The sequence below is a fragment of the Megascapheus bottae genome, chromosome 9, assembly GCF_031878675.1.
Source record: "Megascapheus bottae isolate mThoBot1 chromosome 9, mThoBot2.hap1, whole genome shotgun sequence".
NCBI lineage: Eukaryota > Metazoa > Chordata > Mammalia > Rodentia > Geomyidae > Megascapheus > Megascapheus bottae.
Window position 1 is genome coordinate 10,908,227 of NC_143517.1, and position 18,344 is coordinate 10,926,570.

Below are 18,344 nucleotides of genomic sequence, written 5' to 3' on the forward strand. Positions count from 1 at the left end.
ACTCAATTCCAAAACTGCAAGAACTGACATTTTATGAAATGAGCCCCTGAAACCACTGAGTTTAAAACTGAGATTTTAATATGAGGAGATACAAGCTCTAGTTTCATAATGAAACTCAAGCGGCTAAGTTTGGTCCAAGTTTCACAAGAATATAAAATCCCTAAAATAATGAAAACAATCACTAAACATGGAACATTAAATTGGAAACCTTAACTTAACTTTACTGCCATGGCTATTTTATTAGCATGCTTATAATTTTATCACTGAAATCTAGATATCTACAATGATCTGTGAAAAGTCACAATAACTCAGAGCCAAATAGTCCACTATCAGAGTTACATTTTTTCTCCATGTCTTAGCCACAATGAAATCCCAGAATTCCAACTACAAATTTGGGCATCTCATTCAGTGAGCAATAGTAAGTATCCACTCTATGTTAGGCACTGAGATATGGTCTGGACATATAAACTTGAACTCAAAGATACCCTTCCAGAGGAGGGGTGGGAATGGCGGGGAGGGAAATGGAGACTAAGACATGAGAAAAGGAATCAATGTTTGTGAAGTAATACACTGTCTATCTGGTGAATATAATGTAACCCTTCTATTAATTACAATAAAAATATATGGAAAAAAGATACTCTTCCAAAAATTTAAACCATAGGAAAAGCAAACACCTGACAAGGAGTGTACATCTAGAATGACAGGAAAACAAAAAGGAATGGGAATCATAATAGAGTTTAGAAAGAAGAAATGCTGTGATAAAAGGAGTAATGAGCATTAGAGAAAAGACCGTCCTAAGAGCACCTACAGATATCTCATTTATTCATTCATTTGTGCATTAATTCATTCAAGAATGTACTTGCAAAACTGGAATGAGCCCCACTATTCTAGTAGTGGAGTAGATTTGGAACAAAAAAGGAAACCTTTGCATTCATATTCTCAGACATATCTGACACGAAGTTCCTGAAGCACCATCACCATTGCAAGTTCATGGCAAGTAAGAGACAATTTACCTTCCTTCCTAGAATCAGAAAGAACATCCATAGCTCAGACACCGAACATGTTAAGCCTTCTTTAGCACCCATTCTATATAACTTGTGAACCTCCACGTGAGAACCAGAGCTGTATCTCTGAACCCATTAACATATTGCTCATCTGAGAATTTAAATATCTATCCCATTTTCATTAACCTAAACATATGCTTGAAGAAATTAACATCATTGCACAAAGCTTACAGACCCTTTTCCTGAAAAGAGAATATATTATTTTAAATTTTTCATATCTAGCTTTAATGTCAACCAAATTGGTTAAATAAAATTTAAAACTCCAAAATAAAAAAGACATCAAGAGCATGCATGGTTGTCCTCATTTCTACTCAGGCATTTAACTCACAATGGGCTCATCTGACATTGGCATTAAGATAAAAATCATTGATTCTGATTCAAAATAACTTACAGCATTTGAAAGGATGCAAACTATATGAGATGATGCAAAGATTAGTCATGCAAAGATGACTAGTTTATTCATGCATACTCTATCCTATGGACAATAATAGATCTGACGGTACTTATTTTCCAGGTAGTGTTTTTATTTGGATCCTATTTTGTGCATAGTTTCGTATTAACAGACTATTCAGGTTAATTTAAAGAACATAACGTTTTCTTTTTTCTATTTTTATTGTAATTAATAGAAGGGTTACATTATATTCACCAGATAGAAGGTGCATTACTTCAAAAACATTGATACCCTTTCTCATGTCTTGTTACATATTTCCCTCCCTCCACCCCTGCCCCTCATCTTGTTTTCCTCCCTTCCCTATCTGATTTCAAACAACCAAATAGGAATATATACAATTTATCAGATAACAAGGTGAAATATTGTAACATTATGAGATAACCAAGGGAAAGCAAAAGAGATGAGAGATAACACAGTACATTAAGGACAACAATCACTCATTATATGGCTTTTGTTTCTATATAATGGAGGTCCTTTCATTTAGTGGCATACTGTATAGCCTTATGTATCTTGGTTTTGTTCTATTATAAATCTCTGCTAGGAGAGCCCAAGGTTTCTACTGATTATGACTAATGAGGGAAACCATTGAGCCTATGAAGAACATAACATTTTCTTTTACTATTTTGTCTCCTTTAAACTTTCTTTGTCCAGCTACTCAATTCAGAACTTAGAAGCAAAGGATTACTTCAATCTCTGTTATCCTTATCCTACTGATAGAATTTACTGGGAAGAACTGGGCTGCACAGGGCCTGTGGAAACAAAAGCATTTCAGAGCACCTTGCTGTTGTCACCATCTGAACTTTCCAGAAGTATGGTTTTAATTTTTCCCTTGAAATCTGAGTGCAGCTATGTTGCTCATAGTTATTTTCCCCTGTCACAACACTTCAAGTCTTGAAGTGTGTGTAGACAGCTCATGGGTTGCATCTTTTCCCCATTCTTTTTGAAACAGTATCTTCTTGCCAGCTGATTTTTTTTCTTTGCTAGGGGAGGTAAAATCATGCCCTATGTCCAATAAAAACAGAAATACCTGGACCGAGGATGTGTAATCAGCAATGTTATCTTCCACTGGCTCCATCATAATGAAGTGGACTCACTTGCTTTTAGGTTTTTTCAGCTCTAAGAGAGCATGGGCTCTGCATTTGTAGTCTTTCATGGTTTTGCTACCCATCCTTTGCTAGGTAAATAAGCACAAGAAATGCAATGTAGTAGCAAATTTTCTGTAGATCTGAATTTAGCCATTGCCTTTTCTTTGTTTTAATAACAGTTTGGTTTGATGGAGAATCTGAGACTAAGCCCTCCAGTTAGACATTTTCATGTTTTGAGTCCTGTAGTTTATTGTAATATTCAAATTCTAGATTTAACAAAACATTATTTAATTCCCTAAAGTTAAACATTTCCCAGGTATTTTGTTAAGTTAAACAAAAAGTATGAAATCAAAGTATCAAGACACTATATTTGGTTTATTGCCAATCCAAGGATTCTCAAATGTTAACCTCAGCCAAGGATTTCTATTAAGATTAATCTCTTTAAGTAGTAAGTACAAAGTCTTATGGATTTGAAAAATGACTATTACGTTGAGCTAGAATGAAATTATTCATTTTCCCGACATGTATTAAATAAAGTAAAATATATAAAGTAAATGAAGTACAAACTGACAAAAATCTGGCATATGTTTTAAGAAAATCTAGTCAGGGTAAACTAAATAGAAGAAAAGCAAAGCAATAATAAAAGTATCTTACTTTTATATAATGCATATATTTTGTAGTTAAAGGTGATGGCCCAAAATTAGTCACTAAGCTTTTTACTTCAGTTGTACAAACAGCTGGAAACGAACCTTATACTACTAAACAAGAAAGTATGGCCGTTTTACACACACACACACACACACACACACACACACACACACACACACACACACACAAAGAATGTATCCAGTGTAAGGAATACAGAATTTGATCAAATCAATTTATACTTTTGGTAAGTACTATAGGATTTTTTAGGCTAAATGTCATTGTTAAGATCTTGCTAAGATTTATGAAGGGCTTCTTTAGCTTCAAATCTTCATTTCCTTGGAAAGAAATGATGTCAAATATTGAACAAACCACAAATTTATCAGAACTGTGTATGTGCATTTATATATGTGAGAAGAAAGGAATGAGACTTGAAAGAAGAGGGAAGAATCTGATATCTTATTACAAATTCCTTTCTGATTCATGCCTAAAGTAATGTAAGAATCATCGTCAAAATACGTGCAACAGAAATCTTAAAAAAGAAAGAAACCAAGGGTAAAAGGAACTGAATGAAAATGAAAATATCTTGATATAGAAGAAAGCAGATACATTAAAATCAAGAGTAAAAATAATCAAACTAACGCCCCAGGTGCAAAGAAGGTAGAAAAATATTTTAAAGCTCTGAGAAACATTTGAGAGCTGAATTAAACAGGCTAAATTAATCTTTGAGCAATTTTCTTACTGGGTAAGACTGAATTCATTTTTTCACCTTAGTGAATTTATTAATCTCCCCATGGGCAAAAAAAGTCATTTACATTTTTTAAGTACAGTTAGATGTGAGAGTTTTCAAAGCTGCTTTGTATGATAGGAGACATTATTACAAGCATGCGAACAATTGGATTTTTAAGTCCTTTATGTTTGTGTGATTTTGGAAATCCTTATGATAAATCTCAATATTCAAAGTGTTGTTTTCTTTGGCAAAGTAAACAGCAGAATGGGAAGGTCAAACAAAAGTGTTAGATGTGTTACTGATCATTAAATAAAACATGAATAGGTAATGCTTTGCACCAATTAGCTCATTTTGAGTGGAAATAAAAAGTAGGCTACAACATAACAGCATTATTATGCCTCTCAAAGTGTTCTTTTTAAAATATATGCTTCAACATAAAGGTGTACAGAGGGGTTACAGTTATGGAAGTCTGGTAATGAGTACATGTCTTTTTGAACAGTGTTACCTCTCCCACTTTTTCCTCCCTGTGTCACCTCCCCCCAAGTTGTAAAGTTCATCTCCAACCATTCTGTTTTAAACTATTTGTGATATTCTATATGCAAGAATACAAAAGCACATGTGCACATGAGTACATTCATATACACAAATGCTTAGTATTTGAAGCATTATGAACTGTTTAACTCAAGACCCAGTGCTTGGTAGACAAGTACTTTAACTACTTGAACCATACCTTCAGGCCCTGCCTTGTGGCTTCTGCTATACACAGTGAAAACATCTTTGGAGAGACTCAGTTCTTACTAGACATCAGGTCTACTGATGCCTTGATACTGAACTTCCCAATCTTCACAAAAATCAGCATTTGTTGTTTATAATTTTTACAGTCTATGGTATTTTGTTACAGTACTTCAAACATATATAACAGCCACAAAGATTGCTGGTGTCTCCATTCTGTCTTCTCTCTTTTGTAGGTATAAATTTCAAAACACTAAGTAAATAAGAAATATTAAGTTTAATGGCATTAATGAAGAACTATAGTCAATGTGGGATGTGTGTGTGTGTTTGTGTGTGTGTGTGTGTGTATGCTTTGTGCTTGTGCATTTTTTTCAAGTAATAGAAAATGCCTAAGAATATTATTATTAATATGAGAATAACAGAACATTCAGATTTCTGGGAAGACCATGTGTTAACATTGCCAATTTAACGACACATTTGCTTTAAAAAATGTACATGTTTGATTATTACTGAGTGTGTTTGGTACATGTCAAGCATTTCTTAGGAGTAATATGCTCCTCATTCACCACCGTGATAGAAAACCAATATGACACTCAAAGAGTATTATTTTGTTAATCACAGTATCTTATAAAGTACAAGATTGAATATTTTATCTCACCTAAAATAATGATTTCTTCCTTATTGGTTTATAGTCTTTTGTCTTCTAACATTTCTTAGGATTCATTTTAGGTGAAGCATTCATTTCGTACTTGCTGAAACCTTGTTTGGGGTGTCACTCACTTTCTGGACATGGTCCTCCTTTATAAGATATTCTTCCAGTGTGGCTTTTGTGGTGTTTCAGTAATGTTATAAAATTTGTAATATTTGATCACATGAATCTGTATTTTCTCTTTGAGGTCACTTACTAAGACAGTCCATTGGGTGCCTGCATTAGCTTTGAACATTTGCAGTCACGATCATATTGAAGCAACGCCATCACTTTGACTTATAAATTCTTCACGTTTGCCAAATGCCCACTCAGCCTTCAAGATCCTTTCACACCTTCTGTAATCAGTGAAGTATGGAAATTTGCCAAAGCTTTTTTTTGAAAATAAATTATGTTTACTGTCATCCCTTCAATAAAATGCTAACTAATCACTTCAATATCAGCAGTTTCCAGGCTGTGATAATTTCTCCTTTACATTAATCATACTACTGTTATGGTGGTATTTTGATTGTATTCTCATGGACATAAACTTCATTACACATCATAATTTGACAAAAATAGCAATGTCACCACCAATTAAATGGAGAGGAGATCGTGTGTGTGTGTGTGTGTGTGTGTGTGTGTGTGTGTGTTCTCATCTTCCTGAAATTTTACCAACATTAATAGTATTACATTTAGGAAAAAAAATTGCAATTTGGGGGGGTGGGTAAAATCTTTTAAATAAAGAATTAGAATTAGAAGCCAAGGTTAGTGCCTCCTTATTATCTTAGCTGCATGGAAAGCTGAGACCGGAAATACAATTTGAGGCCAGCTCCAGCAGAAAAAGTCTGTGAGACTACATTGTCAGAAGAAAGTGGCTTCTGTGGCACATGCTTGTCATTTCTACTACAGTAAGAAATCTAACCTAACATAGTCAAATCACCATCCTGGTGAATGTCTAGACTGAAAAAAAAATCCCTGTCAATAATAATCAGTATTTTTTTAAAAAGGAATGGGCTGAAGGCCTGGCTCAGTAGTAGAATAGCAAGCATGCAGCCTTGACTTACAATCCACAGAAATTTTCAACAAGAATTTGAGAAGGCAAAATATACCCAAATACCAACTTTTGACTATAAAATACTAGTTTGAGGTCTTTGTGAATCTTGTCTCTACTTTACCTGTTACAAGGGAACAGAAGTTTGAAAGCTGGGCCAGAGGCCAACAAAATTCAAGCAAAGATCTGGCCATCTATTTATACCACATAAGAAATGATGCAGACTTTCTAAACACTGTAACACACTCCATGACTGCAACAGCTATGGAAGCTGTCTTTGCAGAGCTGTGTGCACTTCATTAGTCATGTGCACAGCAGGGATGGTAATGTAATGATAGTTCCTCCTCAATTCAAACTTACTGTGGTGAAATCAGTTACATTCTTGATGTCACTTCCCATTTGGGTGGTGGCACATGGTTTACAATCCAGGAAGTTGAAGGCACAGAAAAACTCAATTTTTAATTCACTTTTCATAATACCAGCCGATATTTAGAATATATTTTTAAAAGAACTCCTCTGCTGACTGGAGTGTAGCCCTTTGTCTTGCCTTTGATTTTCCATGTTTCAGAATAATAAAACTTTTCCAGTGTGAACTCAGGAAATGCACCATAAAATGTATTCATTCTTGTGGGCAGATGGATGAGAAGATTAACTCAAATGTAAACCACATGCTTCCAAGAGCTTCAGTGGCAGAAGGTGAATATTCCTTTTAAAAAACACTTGGCTCACATTCTTGAGGCAGCCATGTGAGAGATGGAATTCCCTTTGAAAGATCCAGATGTGGCGACTCTGACCAGACTGCATTAGGATCACTTCGCATAAGATTAAGTGTTAAGCTGTATAAGGAGTTTATGTACAGGGTTAATAATTTCCTCACAGATGGTATTCACATAGTAGAGTTTAGTTGAAAGTTGTGCAATAAGATACTTCTAAATGGCCAAAGTGGTAATCACTAAGATGAAGGCATATTTTGCATTTAAGGGAAAACTTGAGAAGGTAAAGATGACTCAGAGAAAACTATCTATGCTCTACCATAACCTTTTAATGAATCACAATTTTCCCTGTGGGGATCTCTGTCTTATCTAGCTACAGAACATCAAGGAAAGGGTTGTATGGTTATGTGTTGTTATGGACCCGGATTGTATACTCTTGAAATAAACCTGTTTGTTGAAGCTTTAACCCTTTGTCCCTTACAATATGACTATATTTTGAGATAAAACTCCTAGAGTAGGAATTAAATTAAAATAAGGCTAATAGAGTATTCTTGAATCATTTTGATTGATGCCTACTTCAAGAAAAACTATCTGGATGTGTGGGGAAATCCAGGTTTTGATGTACAATGAAGAATATGAATGAGGACAGGGTAAGAAGATGGCCATTTGCAAGAAGCCTAAGAAGAAACCAACACTTTGAACACTTTGACTTTGGACATGTAGCCTCCTATTATATAAAAATAACCAATGTTACTGGAATCAAATTTGAACATGATACTAACATGCAGTTATATGTGTGCTTGACAGATATGTTAAAAGGCAATATTCATATTTAGATGTCAATCTTTCTTTTCAATTCTCACTTGCACATAGATTCTCACATTCTCACTTGTGCATAGATATTTGGGCAGTTGTGATCCAGGACCTTGAATTCTAGGGGAAAAAATCCATTGTACAGTGCAAATTTGTGCACCCATATGCAAGCACAGCATGCGCTGGCCCTGTAACTTCAACTCATGGCCATTCTGGAGCTTCTTTACTGAAGACTACCCCTTGGGCCACAAAACCATTTCCTACTAACAGGCATTCCGTCCCAGGCTAGCTTCAAACTGGGATCCGCAGATCTCAGCCACCTGATCAGCTCAGATTATAGGTCTGATTCACTGGAGCCTGATACTTGATACTTTTATTTATGATGGTCAGATTTTAGGAGTTGAAAGTAGACGGTTACATTACTAATGTTCTCAAATCAAATACTATTAGAATGGCATGATTTATTTTCCCAGGAGGAAAACCAAGTAACAAGTGTGCCAAAATTCTAAAAATATGAGTGAATCATAAGAAAATGAAACTTCACAACCATCAAAAAAGCAAAAGGATTTTGACTTTTCACTTTTCTGAGGTAGAAGACAGATGTCTGACAACAGAAAAGAATGAGAAGAAAAGGAAACATATTTTAAAACAGGTGTATTGTGATTAATTCCTCAGTAAGACATGCATGAAAAGAATTATGGCAACCAAGTGGATAAACAAAATGATCTGAGCAAATGTTTTTGCTCTATGACTCCTTCCCAAATTGAGCAGTTTCTATTTGGGAAAGTGAATAAAAGTTTGATTATAAATATATTTTTTCAGTAACAATTTTAATATTAAAAGCATCAATTGTGAACTGTATTAAAATTATTAGTTTAAAGCCAGACACGGTGGCTTATGCCTGTAATCTCAGCTATTCAGGAAACTGATCTGAGGATCAAGGTTCCAAGCCAGTCTGGCACAAAAGGACCTGAGACTCTTATCTCCAGAAAATGGGAAGTGGGGCTTAGTTCAAAGATAGGGTGGTAGCCTTGAGCTAAGGGGACAACGCCAGGCCCAGAGGGAGAACAATAGCCTTGAACTGAAGAGCTCAGGGACAGTGCCCAGGCTGAGTTCAAGCTACATGACCACCCCCCACAATTATGATTGTTTCTATGGCATTCACTATGAAAATGAATAAATATTATTGAAAGATGTGTCTCCAATATTTATATAAACTACACAGCAGAATAACTTATGTTTGGAAGTTGAATCAGCAGAGTATTGAATTTAATAAATATAGACACTAGAATAGATATTAAATAATTCTATTATACCAGGAGTTCTTTTGCCATTTTCTAAACACTTCTATCTGCTTCAAGTTTAGTCAGCAATTGACATTCTTTTCCTGACATTTCAAATGAGATTTATCATGTTTAAATTCTCATAGACATAGAACCATACAGTCTGTACTTGTTTGCATCTAGTATTTTAGTTTTGATATTTTTGAGATCTTCCTACACTGCAATATCGGCTCCTTGTTTCTCTTTACTGTTCAGTTATATTGTAAAGGTGAAAGATTTATATGATCTGAAAAGAAACCAGAGTATGTGTCCAGTTACATTGTATTGCCACACTTGTGGGTGTCAAAACATGAGTGAATGATAATTTGGGGCAATTATGAATAAAGCAGCTATAAATATTTGCATGTATGATTTTAGGTGGATATGTATTTTCATTTTTCCTCAGAAATTCACTAGATTTGGAACTGCCAGATGGTTAATATTATAAGAAACTGCCAGTTTTCCTAAACAATTATATCACTTTACATTCTCCAAAAGTTCTAAGACTAAGATGTTTTATTAGCAATGTTTCTAATGCTAGATGTCCTGGAGGATGAAGAATGGGGTCTCAGGCTTTGGGTTTGCACCTACCTGATGACGAATGACTATGTGCGAGGGCCATTTGTACATCTTGTTTTTCAAAGAAACTATACATATCTTTTGTGCTTTGTTATTGGGTTGCTTTTCTACTTCCCGTTGAATTGTATACATTATAGCTACTCAACAAGAGACATATTCCAGGCATTTTCTTACATCATATTGAGTGCCTTTGCATTCTCTCAATGAAATTTCTCAAAAAGTAAATTTACTCAATTTTGATGTAATTCATTTTGGCAATATTTCTCTTTGGTAGTTAATATATTTTTATGTTTGAGGCAAAATCTTTCCCATCCTGATTTCCTCCCTTTTTAAAAATGTTTTTTGTTATATAATTTAGAAGGTATTTTCTTTTGTTTATTATTATCTTTAAGTAGTTGTACAATGGGGTTGCCATTTAACCAAGTTTATTAGTACAAGATATCTTCATCAATATCACCCCTCCTCTTCCCCTATTATATTTTATTTTTAGGCCCAGTAGTCAGTTGAAGCTAATTTACATATAGTACATAAATATGATTTTTTAATTTCATAATCTAACATCATTGTTTTGGAAGTATATTCATTTTTATTGAATTGAAATGTGTTTGAGATACAGCTATTATTTGCGTGGTATATTTTTAGAATTTTTGTTTCTTCCCATGATCTGTGTATCTAACTTGTGGCCATGCCATGTGGTTCTAATTATTGTAATAAAATACACTTTTTTATGAAATGAAACGAATGAATACAATGAAATACATTTTAACTCCTAGGTTTCTCCAATGATCTGAAAGAGTAATTGTGAAGAAATAAATAGAACATAATTAATATTAAAAATTATTGTTGAAGAGATTTTTCAAGTAATAACAGAAGACTTTTGTTGTAGGCATTAGCAGGATTTGTTGGGCTAACAAAGAACAATGAATATAAATATGATAAAACTCAATAGTTCACATGATTGAAATATGACTGATTAGAACAATGGAACACCTGATGAAATTGCCTTAGGAAGGAGAAAGAGAGTGTGGTAGGGAGTGTGATATTGAGTAGAATATATTGAGATATCTTCTCTGTGACACTAAGACATGTTAATAAACAAAGACAATAATTATTATGTTGGGTATTGGAGAAAACTGTTGTGTCTTAATGAATATACTAGATTTGAAAGATTGAGGCCAGTATATTCAGGGCTGAAGAGGAATAAAATCTGATGGACAGTAGAGTTCTTGGCTGTCCCATAGGAATCAAGGGAAGAGGGAGCCAACAGTTTACATACTTTACAAAGGTGAGTGCCAAAGCTATTGTCATTTACAAAGGAGAGCCAATTTTGTTGACCACCAACCTCTTGACAACTATATGTGAACTGGTACAAGAATACATTGACTTTTTCAAAAACAAGCTGGATGCATAGAGTTTTCTACATTGAGCCAAATTGTTTTATAATTGTCAAAAATCTAGAAAAGTAACTATGAAACTGTAGGCATTTATTCTAAGAAAAACACTTCGGATATTACTTAAAAACCATCAAGGTGACTCAAGCCTATAATCCTAAATACTTGGGAGATACTGATTAAAGAAGCTTGGTTCAAGGCCAGTCCAGGTAAAAAAGTTCTGGAGACTCCATTGTAACCAATGGTTCAGTGTGGCTGCATGCACTTGTTTCGACTGGATGGAAGCATGGAAGCATAAGGATTGAGCACATTGCCATTAGCTCCAACAATGTGGCTTAGCAAAGCCTAAATAACTGACCTGGGTATAAAGTGAGACTCTACCTCGACAATAATCAAGACAAAAAGGGGCTATAAGTATGACTCAAAAAATATCATAAAACAAGTTTCAGTGCATTAATTTCAGTCTAACACAAGTTAAAATATGCCAGAAAGTCATTATAGGAAAGATTGTCTTAAAAACTTAAAAGGCATAAACTCATATATGTATTTTAATTCACCTATATCGTATGTGTTGTTCTAGTACTGATAAAGGAAGTTTCAACACTTTTTATAAGACAAGTATGTTTTGATATCCATATTTTGATATCTAATAACACTGCTCCTATGTGAAAAGAACATTAAGTCCATATTACTTATTGTTACTGATGGAAAAACTAAATAAATGGATTATGCTATAATCCTAGCTACTCAGGAGGCTGAGATCTGAGAATTATGGTTCAAATCCAGCCTGAGCAGGAAAATCTGTGAGGCTCTTTATCTCCAATAAACTATTCAGAAAAATCTAGTGGTGGTAGTGTTGCTCAAGTGGTAGAACACTAGTCTAACACAAAGAGTCTCAGGGATACCTCCCAGGCCCTGATTTTAAGCCCCCAGGCCAGCCAAGAACAAAATCTAAGTAAAACATTAACAACAATAGAACAAATGACAGCATATGGGAAAAGGGTATTCAAATATTAAAAGCCCATTAATTTTATGTTAATGAATATCACAAATGTCTATATGTGTTAAAAATAATAAATTTGAGGCTGGTATAACATTGAATGATACACATTGATTGATATATTCTTTTTGCCAGTCCTAAGATTTGAACTCAGTGCTTGGACACTATCCTTGAGCTTTTTCAAGGCTAGCCCCCTATCACTTTTACCAAAGAGCCACTTCCAGCTTTTTTTGTGTGTGTGGTACGAAGGACTTGAACCCAGGGCTTCGTGCATGCTAGGCAAGCACTCTACCACTAAGCCACACTCCCGGCCTGTAGGTGCGTACTTATTATACTTAATGTCATAAATATGAGTCCCACAGTCATTTATTTTTTCAGTGAGAATTTATCATACACACTCCCCTAGAATTACAAACAAAATAAGGTATCTATTACTAACAAGGGAAGTGCAATACAAACCAATTAGAGTGTTTCAAAGAAAAATCACTAGACCTTCATTATTCGCATATCATATTACAAAAATAAAAATAAGGTCTATGTTTTAAATTAAAAATAATGTATTTTAAAAACCTAGAAAATTTTAAATCAAATTCAAAGAATTCATTAAAGTTTCAGTTCAATAGCTCTAACATTTTAGTAATAAGCAACTAGAATAGGGATCAGTAAAAATTTTCTGAAAAAGACAAGAAATTTAATACAATTTGTTGGCTAAAAGCTTATCAAAAGACAAAAAATGAATTTTTATGAAAATGCTATTTATGAAATTTAATGCTATACCACTTCAGTAATTTTTTACTCAACTGCACACAGATTGATTACAATTTCTCTACTCAGCAAAATAGAATATTTTTGGACAGCACCTTGCTTAATTGGTGTTATTGGTCTCTTATCATGGAAAACTATCAGAAATATTCAAATATTTTTCAGAAAGTACTTGATGGTGAATATCTTGCATCTTTTATTTTTTATTTTTTATTTTTTTTTGCCAGTCCTGGGCTTGAGCTCAGGGCCTGAGCACTGTCCTTGGACTTTCTCAAGGCTAGAGCTCTACCACTTGAGCCTCAGCACCACTTCTGACTTTTTTTCTATGTATGTGGTACCGAGGAAAGAACCCAGGTCTTCATGCATGCTAGGCAAGCACTTTAACCACTAGGCCAAACTCCCGGCCCCTATCTTGCATTTTTTAAAACCAAGAAAATTTCTCCCCAAAGTCTTTTGTTGTTCCACACATATTTTTACCATTATCTGAAGTAACACATCTCCACGTATTTCACTTCAAGTGGTTCTTAATTAGTTTTCTTAATTATATGAGATATTTGAGAAGATCTATGAAAATATTCTTACCTACTCTTGTTTCAGGCAGACTTCACAGAGACTAATTTTTTTAGCACTTAAACTCAGAACGGACTCCTTGAAGAATGATAAGCAATTGGATTTTTGCCATTGTTTCCTATGTGTAAACCCAGGTAACATCCCACATGATCAAGACGCAGAAGAGTTATTCCAACACCACAGACATTTCCAGGGTGCTTCATGGTTGAGGCTATCACCACCACCACCATCTCTACCCTCTGAAAGCCACTAATCTCTGCACCATCTCTGTAACTTCTTAATTTAAAAAGTTGTACAAACCAGGCACTGGTGACTCATGCCTGTAATTCCTAGCTACTTAGGAGGCTCAGATCTGAGGATCATGGGTCTAAGCCAACCACAGCAGAAAAGTCTCATCTCCACCAGAAGTGGACCTGTGGCTCAAGTGGTAGAATGCTAGCCTTGAGAAAGCTCAAAGACAGTGCTAGGTCTTGAGTTCAAGCCCCATGACTGGCAAAAAAAAAAAGTTGTATGAGTGAAATCAAACAACTTACAAACATGTAAGATTATTTTTGAGACTGCATAATCATTTTAGATAATTGAAATTGTTTAATACATCAACTTTTTTTATTTTTATTGTATGAGATTTATAGTTATCCCATACTTTGTCCAAAACCTGAAAAATTCATCATTTATCATTTTGAATACTATACATAAAGCTCCTGTTAAAACTGTGTGCAGGTTTTATATAACTTTGATTTTCATTTCTCCATAGAAGGGATTTGATTTTCATTTCTCTGTATGAGTGTTCAAGAATTTATTTTTTGACACATAGGCTATGTATCTATTTAGTGTTTAAGGAAGTTACTAATTAAGTGGTATAAAAAGCAAAAAATAAAAAGCCAAAATATTTTGTAGACATTTAACATTATCTAGTAATTTATGAGCAATTGTTTTCTACATTTTTTTCAGCATTGGGTGATGTTAGTATTTTTTTATTTTAATTGTTCTGACAAGTATATGAGGTTATATCTCATAATGTTCTTTTGTATTCACTGATGATTAATAATGATGAATATTTTCCTTGTGCATATTTGTCATTTATATATCTTCCTTAGTAAAGACCATAACTTCCTATATTTTGCCTATGACCCTTTTCACTGATGCCTAATTTTTCCTGTTGAGTTTTTAGTTCTCTTTCAGACATTTAGTACTCAAATATTTTCTTCATGTCTGTTGTGGTTTTAATCTCTTCATGAACAAAAGGTTTTACTTCATCAATTTTGCCTTTTATGGATTATACTTTGGTTATAATAGAGAAATTGTCATTAAACCCTATGTTCCTAAGAATTTTCCCCTACTACCAAAAATGTAATTTTAGATTTCACATTTAACTCTGGTCACCTAATATTTTTATATAGAATGAGATTTGTCTCAAATATATTTATTTTATATATGAATAGCTGTTAAACACCATTATGTGAAAAGACTCTTACCTTGAAGTGATTTTACCCAATTTCCAAAAATCTGAGTTTTGATTATATATCTTTAGTACATTTGACTATGCAAATGTGTAAATAGACCCATATGTATGCATAAACCCCATACATTCATGCCCATTACTAGTTATTGGGTATTGTATATTTCTTGCTGGGTGACCTATGCTCATTTATACTTTGCAGTCCACGCCATCCTCATTATGTCACAGATATGGATAAGATTGTGTACAATCTTTTCATCTGTGAGAGTCTGTGGATCGGTGCGGAAAATGACATCAGCATGCTCAGCTCACAACCTCAGAATGATATTTATGTGTGGATTGTTCCATGTGTCCCATGCTATTTTCTCCAGCACCATGAATTGAAAGGACTCTCAATCACCAAGCAAGAACAAAGACCCACCTTTGACCATGGCTAGTCAAAGGTCCCCAAGAAAAAACAGTGGCTGTGGTCACTCTTTACAAGCTAGAAGGTTTGGATGTCTAGGTGGGAACTTAGTCAAAGTGAAAGTGGGCCATAGGTTTTCCGATAATGTTTAGCTAGATTCAACTGATATTTTCTAAAAGTTTTTTGACTTGTTAAACAACCTTTTATATGACTATCAGCTGTAGATGGAGGGGTTATCATGGGGATCTTTTTTGTCTGAATCCATGATGTTAACATGGATGTTCATACGACTTCCCCTAGTCCTACATATGTATTTTATGATAAGTCAAAATGGAAAAATCACAACAGAAATTACCAACATCCAAAATATCATGCTGGAATACTTCTCAAACCTTTACACCAACAAACTTGAGAATCTAGAAGAAATGGATGCATTCCTAGCCAAAATTAACATACCCACAATGAACCAAGGAGAACTAACCCAACTAAACAGGCCTAATTCAAGCACGGAAATAGAAATGACAATAAGACAACTTTCATCTAAGAAAAGCCCAGGGCCAGATGGATTCACAGCTGAATTCTATAAGGTCTTCAAAGCAGAGCTCACACCAATACTCCTCAAGCTCTTCAACGAAATTGAAAATGAAGGTTCTTTACCAAACTCATTCTATGAAGCCAGTATAACCCTCATCCCCAAACCAGACAGAAATTCATCAAAGAAAGAGAACTATAGACCTATTTCTTTGATGAACATCGATGCAAAACTTCTCAACAAAATACTGGCCAACCGTCTACAATAACTCATCAAAAAAATTATACACTATGATCAAACTGGATTCATCACAGGGAGGCAAAGCTGGTTCAACATACGCAAATCAATTAATATAATTCAACACATCAACAGGAGCAAGGACAAAAATCACATGATTGTCTCAACAGACATGGAAAAGGCATTTGACAAGATCCAACACCCCTTTATGTTAAAAGCTCTGGAGAAACTAGGAATCCATGGAACATTCCTCAATGTAATAAAGGCTGTGTATGACAAACCCACTGCTAGTATTATACTTAATGGTGAAAATCTAAAGCCATTCCCTCTAAAATCAGGAACGAGACAAGGATGTTCACTCTCCATTACTCTTTAACATACTACTAGAATTCCTAGCTAGTGCAATAAGGCAAGAAGCAAGCATAAAGGGGGTCCAAGTAGGGAAAGAGGAAATAAAACTATCCCTCTTTGCAGATGACATGATTCTGTATTTAAAGAATCCTGTAGACTCTACCCCCAAGCTCCTTGAGCTGATTCAAAACTTTGGAAGAGTAGCAGGCTATAAAATTAACCCTCAAAAATAAACTGCCTTCCTTTATGCCAACAGTGAGAAGAACGAGGCAATAGTCAGGAAAGCAACTCCTTTCACAATAGCCTCAAAGAAAATAAAGTACCTAGGAATTAGCTTAACTAAGAATGTAAAGGACCTTTTTGATGTAAACTTTAAAACCCTAAAAAAGGAAATTAAAGCAGAACTGAGGAAATGGAAAAACCTCCCATGCTCCTGGATTGGAAGAATCAACATTGTGAAAATGACAGTCTTGCCAAGGGCTTTCTACAAATTCAACGCAATACCCATCAACATCCCAATGTCATTCTTTAAAGAAATAGAAGAGGCAATTCAAATTTTCATATGGAATAATAAAAGACCCCGTATAGCAATAACACTTCTTAGCAGAAAGAACAGCACAGGAGGAATTTCAATCCAAACTTTAGACTCTATTACAGAGCTATAATTATCAAAACAGCTTGGTACTGGCACAGGAACAGGTCTGAAGACCAATGGAATAGAACTGAGGACCCAGATATTAAACCACAGACCTAGGGCCACCTAATCTTTGACAAGGGAGCCAAAAAAAATAGAATGGAAGAAAGACAGCCTCTTTAACAAGTTGTGCTGACAGAACTGGTTAAGCACCTGCAGAAAACTAAAGTTGGATCCTTCTTTGTCACCATGCACTAGAATTAACTCCAAATGGATCAAAGACCTGGAGGTAAAAGCTGACACACTGAAAACTTTACAAGAAGGAATAGGAGATACACTAGGCCTCCTTGGCACAGGTTGAAACTTTCTTAATAAGGACCAAGTATCACAACAAATCAGAGAAAGTCTGGATAAGTGGGACTGCATTAAACTGTGGAGCTTTTGTATGGCAAAGGACATAGCTAGTAATTTAAATAGGAAGCCTACAGAGTGGGAGAAGATCTTCACCAACCAAACAATGGACAAAGGCCTCATATCTAAAATATATCAACAACTCAAAAAATTGAATCACTCCAAAACTAAAAGTAACAACCATCCCATTAAAAAATGGGCCAAAGACTTAAAGAGAGTCTTCTCTGAAGAAGAAACAAAAATGGCCTATAGACACATAAAGAAATGCTCAACATCTCTGGTCATAAAAGAAATGCAAATCAAAACAACTCTAAGATTCCACCTCACTCCAGTTAGAATGGCCAGGATGAGGAAAACGAATAACAACAGATGCTGGAGGGGATGTGGCCAGGAGGGATCACTAACCACCACAATGTTCATTGCAGCATTATTTACCATAGCAAAGATATGGAACCAACCTAGGTGTCCCTCAGTTGATGAATGGATCAACAAGATGTGGTATTTGTACACAATGGAATTCTATGCTGCTGTCAGAAAAAATGACATCAACCCATTTGTTAGGAAATGGAAAGACTTAGAAAAAATCATATTAAGTGAAGTAAGCCAGACTCAAAGGAACTTAGGCTCAATGGTTTCCCTCATTTGTCATAACCAGTAGAAACCTTGGGCTCTACTACCAGAGATCTGCAATAGAGCAAAACCTTGATATATAAGGCCA